The sequence below is a fragment of the Lissotriton vulgaris genome, chromosome 2_1 (genome assembly GCF_964263255.1).
Source record: "Lissotriton vulgaris chromosome 2_1, aLisVul1.2, whole genome shotgun sequence".
Lineage (NCBI taxonomy): Eukaryota > Metazoa > Chordata > Amphibia > Caudata > Salamandridae > Lissotriton > Lissotriton vulgaris.
The window spans coordinates 1,662,705,617-1,662,717,311 of NC_141687.1; the positions used below are offsets into that span (position 1 = coordinate 1,662,705,617).

General features: G+C 43.3%; 1 protein-coding gene across 2 annotated transcripts in view; it reads left to right on the plus strand.

The window, feature by feature from the left end:
• LOC147733034 (interferon alpha-inducible protein 27-like protein 1) overlaps positions 1 to 9,708 on the plus strand; it is a 53,341-nt gene extending 43,633 nt beyond the window's left edge. For both annotated transcript variants that reach the window (XM_086958903.1, XM_086958902.1), the window contains exon 5: positions 9,331 to 9,708. The gene's annotated coding sequence lies outside the window, so the exon portion shown is untranslated. The remainder of the gene's footprint in view (positions 1 to 9,330) is intronic.
• Positions 9,709 to 11,695: the final 1,987 nt, after the last annotated feature.

An 11,695-nucleotide genomic window follows, 5' to 3' on the forward strand; every position in this document is an offset into this window, starting at 1 on the left:
TAACATGGCAGCTGCACATGGAGAGCCCAGACAGACTAGTTGTCATGATGGTTTGTCCCTTCCTGGTGCTTTTCCTGCGACTTAAATGGGGCGGAATTTATGATCTTTATGTTCCCTGCGTATACATTTTAATTTTCATTCAAAAGTGTCGCCCATAGTCGTTGAAGGTCACTCATGACCACACAGAAATAGGAGAAATGTCACACATTAGTAATGTGTACACTGGGAGCTTTGCGGTTGGTATACAAAAAAAAAACACACAAAGAGGAACACTGCGACCTTATAGGTTCTCAGTACAAAGATGGAGGGTGCAGACACATGCCACTGGGTGCTGCTATATGGTTAGGCAAGAGACTGGGCGTGGAAGTATAAAGTGGGTTTTTTGAGTGTGCCTCCCAGGGCATGGGGGCACACCTGTGGAGACAAGCCAGGTATGCTCTAGCAGGCACGTTTTTATTTCATATTATAAAGGTTGGCTTCGCTGGGGTAAGAGGAAGACAGAATCAGGACATTAGGTTCAAGCAGTACGAACCACTGATTGCCATCCTTGAGCAGGGCCAACTGCAAACTAGGTGGTTTGTGGTTCCCATGGTGGTATGGAACCATGCTTAAGTGGTAATGGGACACAGGACACCACCCTTGCCTTATTATGGTATTAGCAAACTGGTATGTCCATTTTGTTTAGGGACAGTGCCCACACAGTTTCAAGCAAAGCTAAAGAAATGCACACCTGTTTTAAGCTAGGACAGTTGCTTAATGCGATGCATTCCCACTATATAAATACAAAAAAATGTACTTCTTTTGCAAACCTTACAGCATAAATGGCTCCCCCGGTTTGAAGTATGGTACAAACAGAGAAATGTTTCTTGCAGGTAAGTCTACGTGACACCAGCCTTCTAACTGGGATACTGACGGCGGCAGCCTATAGAATAGTCTGAATTTAGAAAACTGGCAGTACTCAAGGATAAGCTGGCGGAAACGTCAGCTCTCTGCCACAAGTCTTCACACATGCACATGAAATCAGCTGCAGACAGAGAACTGGGGCTCTAGGCAGATGTGCGGTGCAGTGCTTTCAGGTCAAGATGTAACAGAAGTAGGTTAGCCTCACATGTCCCGAGGTGTTTCTGGGTAATCCCTGATAGAGCTAAGGGCATTAAATCAGGTAACAGTACCATTGGTGTCCAGCCTGGAATCCACAAAGCAGGGCTGGGGCCAAACCTCGCGGCGGTCAGCCAGAACAAACAGGAAAAGTATTCCAACCCTTTTCAACCACTGAGCCACTGAGCAACCTTGGCGAAAAAGGTTTAGAGCGTAGACCGTGGAACCAAAGTGTTGCCTCGCGCTCAGGTTCCACTTCTTGTTTTCAGGTGCCTGTGCGCCCAGCTCAAAGGTTATTTCTTAGGTGGTCAATTAGGAAGCCAGCGTTCCACAGTATGGGAGTCTAACAAAGCCATGTAATAGAGTTAATCAAGCAAAGGAGTTTTTTGGGGGACGGTGTGGAACTGCACTCCCTCTCAAAAAAAAATATATATATATATTCAAAACCGCTCCTGGTACAGACGATCCTTCACTCGGAACAAAGAACCAGAGTCGAGGCACAAATAGTGCTCAGTGCGATTTTATTGGCACACAAGGAAAACACCCAACGCGTTTCGAAGTTCCTTCACTTCTTTCTCACGGGTGAGGTTTGTTTCGCGGCCATTCTTTTTTAAAAGCACAGTGTTTTTGTTACATGCACGTGATACATAGACACAGAAAATGTACATTGTTGCCACTTTTTGTTCGTGTTGAAACAATAAAGTTTGAAAGAATGCAGATACAATCACAGTAAAGCTATACATACAGTTTGACATGTTGGTCTCACATATAGCACTCCGTTAATCATTGTTTGGTAAAATAATGAAACAGACTAAAAAAATGCAAAAAGCTTTTTTTTTAAGTTTATTGATAAACCCCAAGTGGGCAAGTGGCACAACTCAAGTTATAAACAAACAAGTGGTTAACCGTAGGCATTTGTTGCAACACGGCGCATTCAAAATTCACATAGTGCTCAAACGAGCTACAAAATACTGCATAATTCTACGAGATACCCAAGTGGGCATAAATCTTCAAATCTGCACAAGACTTCCTCTCTTGTTATCTGAAATTAAAAGAACAAAAGGCAACATTTAAGGTCTATATCCAAATTCACCACTACTCATTATTAAAAACGATTAAAATTCAAAGAATGAAATTCCTTGAAGAGACAGCCTACTACAAATTACATTTAACTTTTAGTTATGCAAGTGAACCGCCAGTTCCTCGTCCAAATTATGACCTACAGGGTGTGTAGTGTTATACTTAATAATGAATCTCGATTCAAGTTTTCTCAATTCCAACATTCTGTTGCCTCGCCTATGCCGGTATGCAATACAGTCAAGTACATAGAATTTTAGTAAATTTGGATTTGATTATGTACCGCTGCAAAATGGCGTGCAATTGGATATTGTTGGTTGACATTTTTGATGGCTCTCAAGTGCTCCAATACTGTGAGTTTGGCTTTTTTAATAGTGCTCCCTATGTAAAACTTATTGCACGGGCAATGCAACGCATATACAGCGTATTCTGTGTTACAACCCACATGCTTCATTATTTTATGGGGTGCCTGATTTCCATAGATTTTCAGATTTTTGCAATTTTTGCTATTCTTGCACGCTTTACATTTTTTGCAAACAAAAAATCCCTGTATCTGATTAGTTTTAACCTCTTCTTTGATCAGATCTGTACTGAGTGTGTCTTTCAATGATTTAGCTTTTCTAAAAGTTAAAGAAGGATTTTTACTCATAGCCTCAGTCAAATCTTTATCCTAGTTTAGAGTATTCCAGAATTTTTTCAAACTCCTCCTGACTTCCCATGATTGACAGTTGTAGTCTGTGATGAATCTTATTTGTTCTTTATGTTCCCGCTGTTTGGGGATAAGCAAATCATTTCTCACCATCTGATCTACTTTTACCTCCACCTGTTTGATCACACTTTTGCTGCATCCTCTTTCAAAGAATCTTTGGGTCATTATTCTTTTTTCTTTCTCATAGCCCAACTGTGAACTACAATTGCGTTTAGCTCTTATTAGTTCACCCAGAGGAATACTGTGGATTAAATTGGTCGGATGATAGCTCCCTGCATGAAGCAGGCTATTACCAGCTGTTTGTTTGTGAAAGAGGACACTTGTCAGTACATTATCTACTAATTCCAATTTGACATCAAGAAAGTCAAGCTTTGTTCTTTCCATGTGACTTGTAAATTGTAGATTTAATGAGTTATCGTTAAGGATGGTTTGAAATTCCCTTGCCTGCTCCTCTGAGCCATTCCAGATGCAAAAATGTCGTCAATGTATCGGACCCAAAAGACGACGTGGTCACTGAAGTGGGAGATGTTATTCACCACATGCTTCTCCCACCAGCCCAGGTATAGACATATATATATATATATACTAGCAGCCCGTCCCAACGTTGTCCAGGTATGAATTGCTGCTGGCCAGTAGTATATTGTTTTGTAGGATTTTGTTTTGATAGCATTTCTTATCTGTGACAGGCCTGTGAAACGCTCCGATTCACAGTGCACTGCTGATGCACTTAAGAGTGCGCATGCAGTAGTGTGTGAACTCGAGTTTTCCTACTTTATTTTTCCTTGCAATATTATATAGCGCGAACTCGACAACATGGCATGAGCACAATTTACATTACAGAAGAACACATTCATTTGTGGTAGGCACGGGGAGACAAATCGATTTGCCTGGAATCACAGGATGTTGAGCTGATGTCAAGATTCGAACGTAGCTCCCCAGCTCTAAAGTTCGCAATTCTAGAACTTGTGGCGGGAGGTGTGTCTAAAAGTGTATGTCGGTGCTGCCCATCAATTAGAGAGGCCTGTGCATTTTTCAAATGGGTGGTGAAAAAATATGAGTATGTTGCTGGAGATGTGGGCCGCCATGCCACCAATGTACTTACCGGGGAGGGTAAACACCCATTATTCCGCAACTTTCTTTCCGCATACCATCACTCCGCATACTTTCATTACGAAAGTACCATGACTCCGCAATGCCATTATAACGCATGGCATTACATTTTATATGCTTTTACCATGCATACATTTACAACGAAATTCGTTGTAAATGCATGAATGGTAAAATCATTTTTTTTTATGTTTGGATAAGGTAAGTATGGGTATTGGGGTATATGTTTTGGGGTACTGAGGTATATTTTTTGGGGTGTTTGGGTATTTTAAGGGTTCAGATATAGTTTTGGGTTATGGGGTACAGGGGCAGTTTTAGGGTTTAGGGATAGGTATGGGTTTTAGGGTACAGGGGTACTTTTAGGGTTCAGGGCTACGTTTGGGTTTTGGGGTACAGGGGTATTTTAGGATTCAGGGGTAGGTTTGGGTTTTGGGGTACAGGGGTATTTTTAGGGTTCAGGACTAGGTTTGGGTTTTGGGTAGCAGGGGTATTTTTAGGGTTCAGGGGTAGGTTTAGGGTTTGAGGTACAGGGGTATTTATAGGGTTCAGGGCTAGGTTTGGGTTTTGGGGTACAGGGGTATTTTTAGGGTTTAGGGATAGGTTTGGGTTTTGGGGTGCATGGTATATTTATAGGGTTAAGATGGGTTAGTGTTTAAGGGTGTTGGGATATTTTAAGGAGTAAGGGTGGGTTATGATTATGGGGTGCAGGGGTATTTAAAGGGAGCATGGTGGGATTCGTTTTTAGGGTGTAAAGAGTAATAAAATAAAATAATAAATAAAAATAATATAAATAATGCTCTTTAAAAGAATAAATGTTTTAATTAAATTTAAAAAAATATGTATATACATATATATATATATATACACATATATACAAACATATATTTGATGTTTTAATAATGTACTTTTGCAATGTATATGACTTTACCACACATGCATTTGCGTTATAATGGCATGCGTGATAAAGTCATATGCGTTGTAAAAGTTTTAGTAAGGATGTCTTTGCGGAGTAATAGTCCTCCGTTATATCATCACATATTCCCGGGGGAGGGATAGTCCCTTTCTTGCTATTTCCGTGGAGGCAGGCCTTGTGTCCGGATGTGCATGGCGCAAGGCATGTGCACAACAGAAGTGGAAAATCTCCAGTGTGCGCTTCAGGCGTAACCTGAAGTTAAGGCGAGATTACATTTTCTGCACAATTGCCCCTGTTTGCGCTCCTTCCGGCCCTTGGGAATAGCGCCATGCCTGACCTCCATACAGTGAAGCAGGTGCACGTCACTGGGAGCGTGGGGCAAGCACACCCGGAGCTGGAATGTACAGAACCTAAGAAGAAAAAACAATGAAATATTGGGCACAACGCTCGCTTTTATTTTAACCGTAATCGCGCGCCCGCACATGCCCACAGCACACAATATGAGACATGGCATGAAGGGCAGAACGTACCACATGCCCCCAGCACACGCCCACAGCACAATGCAGACACGCCCACAAGGGACTACTTTGCTGGCACGGTTCTTTTACCTTTTAAATGTATATGGTGGGCGTCTGCATAGCCTATGTCCTTCTGCTGCAACTGCCCTTTCCAACGCTGTATTGGGTGTTGTGATTGGTGCTGTGGTTCCTGAGATTACCCGCCTCAAAGGTTTGGGCTCTCTCTTTATTATATTAGTATAGAAATATATATAATTTTTGGGGGTTATATGACTGACTTTTCTTTCATTTATGACATATGCGAGTGGAGACAACACACTGGGTGGCTGAAGAGGACCCGACTGTGCCCACACACGACTGCGAGAAACGGAATCAACTTTCACTGACCCAAAGGTGATAACAGGCAGCGTCCGCATTGCACAGCAAGGTTTAGTGATCCAACTTGAGGCCGCAACCTCGCGCAGCTGGAGAGGAGGGACCTCCTCCACGCCATCCAAACAGGCTTGGCGGAGGCAGCCAGGCTGTGCGGCAGCACCACCATCATATGGTCTGAAATAATTGCCAGGCGGGCATGATGAGGTGCCCTTTCAAATAGCACAAAGGATGGCGCCAGGAAGAAACTAAGCAAGCCAGCAGATGTTTCAAAAACAAAGCCCGGAGAGCAGCCGGCATGGCTGGATCAACACAGGACAACCAGAGCTTTTACGCCCAGGTTGGGGTTGCATCTCGGGGCCTAACTCCAGGGAGAGGCAACCCCCTCACGCAATCAGCATGAAACTGGAACTTTGTGACCCCATTGTACGGCATGTATGATGGCCTGAACAAACTATGAGGTGCCACAAGTATGGTCGACAGATAACAGAACGTGATTGTGATATGTCAGAAATGATTTATGACCTGTCAGCCATTGTGAGTTATGATCTGTCACGTGATTTACAAGCCTGTCAAAATGATTTATGACTGCTAAATGGATGGATTAGTGAACTGTCATGTGTATGATTTATGAGCGTGTCAAAATGATTTATGACATCTCGTGATGTTGGTTCTGGGCCTGGTCATAGCAGGTTATGACCACACTACTGTAACGCAAAGTAATTTGTACATGTGATGCTGCCAAGATATATCATAAGAAATAAGACATACCCATGTTGGCAAACTTTTTGGGAAATTATATGTGATGAATGACATGTATGGCAGTTTCGGAGTGGGCCCAGTGCGCAGGTTATAGAAATTAGGGCCTGAAGAAGGTCTAAAGACCCATACAGGAGTAGGAGATGCCCAGTGGTGTTCTGTGTATCCTGTGATGGTGAAAGCTCAAGAATTGGTGACTTAACAAAGGCTCACCATTGACCCCCTCCATGGTTACAGGGCAGAGCTCTTCAAATTATGGGTCACAGCAAAGCCCCAGTGAGGGTCTGCTAAAGCTTCCTCTTGAATGAAATGTAGAGGTTGGTCAGGGGAATGCTGTGACTTGTCACAGTGTGGATTTAGGCATGAGGAAGGTTATTGACCTGTTAATGCTCCGTTTGAGTCCCTTAGGTGTCAGTGTTACACGTCGCTTAATAGGGGCGGATAACTAGAGGTTTCCTTGGCTACCAATGATTTGATGCTGGTGTTCCATGGGGCATTTTGAAGCTCAGTGTCTGCTGGAAAGAAAGCTGATAGACCAGCTGGTGCTTTAGCCTCATCGCAGCAGTATTCATGGAAAGGCCCTGCTGGCGAAGGGTCAGGGTATGGTGGGAGTGCAGGACAGTGACTGTAAGGTAGTCAAAAAGCCAGACTTAAACACCTCAGCTCCATCCTGAGACCCTGGTTAGGGCTTCCCTTGGGGTCTTAACCCTTCGCTCCTCAGTGGCTGCTACCTGCATTGGGGTGTCAAAGCTGAGTAAACGGGCAATAATGTTGAGTCACCACATTAAGGCCACAAACCCAGCAGATAGGTCTAAACAACAGTCAGTTCCCTGCTTTCTGCTGGGTGGATACTGACAAGAAGACAACACTAATGCTGGGCATTACCTTAGCAAAGGAGCCTTGGCTGTCTATTTCAGCCCTGTACAAAACTACACAATGCATACCTTCCTTAGGTCGTACCCTAATGAGGTGGTGATGTTGCATGGATTCTGTTTAGAAAGGCGGCCAACAACGTGTGCAGTTAGGCTAACAAAGAGGAGAAATACAGTGGACACCAAAGTAAACTCACTATAGCGAGAGATGGGGCAATGTCTTCAAAGACATGGCATCATCTAGCCAGTGATGTTGCTGTTACTCTTGTAGGTTAAGGGCTATGAGGGAAGCCTCTAGGACTAGAACAGCTTGTGTCACCGACTGTGAGTAGATCTCAAGGAACAGGGAATTAGGACCTAATCCCACTCTCTGTAACGTCGCAGGTGAAGGGGCTTGCAGGGCCTCGTTTGTTTGCGAATCACCAAATAAGGGCTTATGCGTGTCTTAAGAAGGTTGGTTCTGGAAGGTCTAGGTGGCCTCCATCTCTTTGTAAACAATTTTTTGATTTGCCCTCTTCGAAGTGGCACTTAAGCCCTTTATATTTACTCACAATAAAGCAGCTTGCACACAATATGTTGGTATGTGTTCATTTGTAAATGACTGAAGCCGACTCCACACTGCCCAAAAAATCTAGGTGGAAACCAAGGTCTACATAGATTAGAGCTCATGGGACACTGAATGCACCACACATCACTCTTTCATCCATGGCTCATATTAATCTTTTGGCTTACTGGTCCTCATGTCCCTCAGATTTATAGGGAATAACACCCTATCCTGGGGACCTCATAGATCCCAGGAGGGACATGTGGCCACGAAGGTCCACAGGCTTTTAATGTTACATTACGTTTTTTAGAAAGAATGAGATATGCTTACATCTGACGCTGTGCGATTAATATTAGTCCCCTGGGATACCACTTGAGAACGCTGTTGCACTATATAAATCTTCATTTTACACATTCAAAGAATTCATTGAATATGGAATTTGTAAGGAAGGGCTGTTGGGCCCTTCAACATGCATACACTCATTACTAATAACTTGTAAAAATATATCAAAATTGTTTTATTTAAACTGAACGAGTATTTTTAGTAGTAATACCAGATATTTAGGTTCTGTTACCCAAGAGGGAGGGTAATCACAGGGAACTATTGACAGGAGCCGAGTCACGGGGTCCGCCGTGAAAATGCCCAAAGACATATTCCATCCTGCATGTGGGTTTTGAACCTGGTAATGTTAATATTGCTGTAATATACAATTGGGCACATGCATCAAAGTAGGGAATTGCGAATCCTTAATAGCGATTATTAAGGAATCACTATTAGGGAGTCGCAAATACCTATGCATGTAGGTTTCGCCCAAATATTTGCAATTTCTACATATTCCTTAACAGCGAATCGCAAATTGTGATTTACTATTAAGGAATGCCCTCCCATTCATTCCTATGGGTCTAGAGGCCCATAGGAATGCATGGGAAGGCATTCGCAATTTGCGAGTACCAAATAGGTACTCGCAAATTGCGAATGCAATTTCAAGGGTGATAGGGAGCCAAAAGGCCACCCTGATGTACCCCCAAAACAGGTAAGTGTGCAAATGTGGCGCATATACATGCTGTAAGGGCATGTGTGTGTGCCACATGGCACTTAGAAAAATTCAATTTTGTGAATTTTTCGGAGGAATCGCAAATTACCATCACCTTGAAATTCTCAGTGATTTGCGATTCCTTTATGCAAAGTCACATTCTGAGAATGCTTCTTTCATTGCATTTAGGGATTCACAAATTGCGATTCCCTAACTTCATTTGCAAAATAGGTAATTGCAAATTTTGCGATTACCTATTTTACTCATGGCTCATGGCTCATCTAATATATACTGGATGATTGTCCTCACTGATTCCCATCTTTTGTAGGTTGGTTGAGAAATCACAAGACAAACCCTGGCATCCTAAAGTGAAAATCTGATGGAACAAACGTCACAGCAGGAAGCAGCTGGACAATCAGTCATTGAAGCAAGGAACTCAGTTACTTCACAGCCCAGGAATTTCTTAATACGGGGTTTACTCTGGCAGCATAGTAATTTAAAAACCTTTGCAATGTTTTCATCATAATAACCATATGTGTTAAGGAAATCCTGCTCATACGTTCTCCTTTGAAGTGTGCCCTTCCCCTGAAGATTGGAGGACTTTCATTACCACTGACTTAAAATCAGGTCTATAGACTTTAAGCTTAAGTTTGTCTTTACTTAATGTAATCATTTTAGGGAATTGTCAATTAAATCATTACAACCACTAATAAACTCATTGTCTTCTTTTGCAAATTAAATACAAGTATAAAAACAAACACTGAAGCATTCATCAACACGAAACATGAAAAGTCAGGTCAGCTGCCAATGAAGACCACCATTATTACAAAGACTTTTCCGTATAGTACATTTTACACCAGACCTCAATTACGAGATCCCTGCTATTTTAGGCTCTCCACGCATACTCCTGTTTCAGCAGGTATCTCAATTACACATGCAAAGTTTACCACATCGAATAAATGTCACGTGCAATAAAGTCTGCATCTCCCACATAAATGCTGGCAGGTCAAACCTGCGGGAATTTGACGGGTGAAAAATGGCTGATAAATATCAGAACATGTGGTTTTAGTGCTACAAGCATTAAAATCTAAATTTTATGCCCCATTTTAGAGCAAATCATGGCAAAGGTGCCATTGATCGAACTCACTAAATTCCGAACCCTTGCGGTGTCAGATTTTATGGGGTGCTAGAAATACAGCATACTCTTGCGAGGCACTTGTTATTGAGGCTCAATCTTATGCGAACTCCTCCCTTCATCCTATCATCAGTTGTGACAATCCTTTCCTGCTATGGAACACGTACAGTCAATGAATCAACAACATTTCTCTCATCACTATCCGATGAATATTTTTCACCACAGATTCCGCACCTTTAAAATATTCCCTGACTGGATCCGGAGAATTCTACAGCAATGCCCAAGTGCTCTGGTAAATTGCACTGAGTGGCTCATTGGTGACTCTTTGCTGCTCCAGAAGTGACAAGAGCAGTGCCATATATAAGCATCACTCTTGCACACTAATGTCAGGTTATTCTTACTGCACCCTTTGACAATGATCCACAGCACCGCTCCTACCGTCTTCATTTTTTTTAACAATTCCAAAACATTTTTCAGTGTACTAGCGAACATTGTTCCTACCGAAAATGACAGGATTCAAATCATGTAGAGACTGAAGAAAGTAGATGTTCCACCAACCTGTATGAGCAGTGTCTATGGTGCTTCGGCTCTGGGCACGACCGTTAGTCGTGCGCCCTCAAGCCTCTGTAAGCGATTTAAGACCAAGAGGTGAAACATCATGGCCATCATTACGATGTCGGACACCGTTGCAGGAAAGGAACCGCCCGACCATAAGTCGCCGGTTCTGCATTCCCATTTAGGATGCGACTGCACATAGTGTGGCAAGAAACTTACATTTTTCAATAGGAGCTTGAGCAGCTGGCTAAAATCTGCCACAGCACAAGCTCCCATTGAAAAATGGAAGTTTGTAAACATCCCAGCACCATGTAGCATGGTGCCTGCCACACGGTGCAGGGATGTTGAGGGGGCACCATAGGTGGCCCGAAGCCCAAATGCGGAGGGCTAGGAGCCCCCAAAATCAGTTTCTGACAGCCAATCCATGTCAGAAAGGCCGACATGGATTGACTGTTGGAAACCGATATCATGATCCAGACTGTGGAAATGCCGTCATTAAGGGACTATGGTGCATTTTCGACTGACTGACGGGTTCCTTGAGCCCATCAGAACCGTGTTGGAGTCCCACACAGGTTTAAACTCGCCGTCATCCTAATGTGGAGGTCGGGCTTTAATTCAACCATGTCGGGCGGAAAGGATCCGACCAGTGATCGGAGGCTTTCTACCAGACATCGTAATGAGAACCTATGTTGCCTCTATGAGGCCTCTGATCTCTGGCAGAGAGCTGGAGCCATATCAATCTTTTAGATCTTCAGGCTATTCGTCTGGCCCTGAAAGCCTTTCTACCGCCCATCAAAGGGAGACTGGCGCAGGTGCTCATGAACAACACGGCCACCATGTGGTAGTGCAACAAGCACACCAAGGTGGGGTCCTGGATGCTGTGGCAGGAGGCGCTATGCTTCTGTAGTTTGCATGACTGAAAGAACATCTTCCTGATTGCCATACACATGACAGGTTCTCTGGATGGCAGATCGGACAAGCTGAGCAGGTGTCATCTAAGGGA